Consider the following 294-nt stretch of genomic DNA (forward strand, 5'->3'; position numbering starts at 1 on the left):
AAAAGCAATGGATCTATATCCTCTGACACTTTTCTCTTTATTCCAAACCTATATACAATACATACATCATTAGTAATGAACTTTTTTTTATACCATATGCATGAAACTTGAATTCATGGAAAGCAAGGACAAAGATTTAGCTAATAAGCCTTTTGCTCAGATATTCACATGGCTAAGTATATCATTTCACTAACTTTGCAAATTTATCATGTCTAAAAAGTCAGAAGTCAATATTTCAATATCTAAAATGCCTAGAAAGCATGACCTATTCTCTTATAAAATGCATTACTACAT

The sequence above is a fragment of the Penaeus monodon genome, chromosome 21, assembly GCF_015228065.2.
Source record: "Penaeus monodon isolate SGIC_2016 chromosome 21, NSTDA_Pmon_1, whole genome shotgun sequence".
NCBI classification, from domain to species: domain Eukaryota; kingdom Metazoa; phylum Arthropoda; class Malacostraca; order Decapoda; family Penaeidae; genus Penaeus; species Penaeus monodon.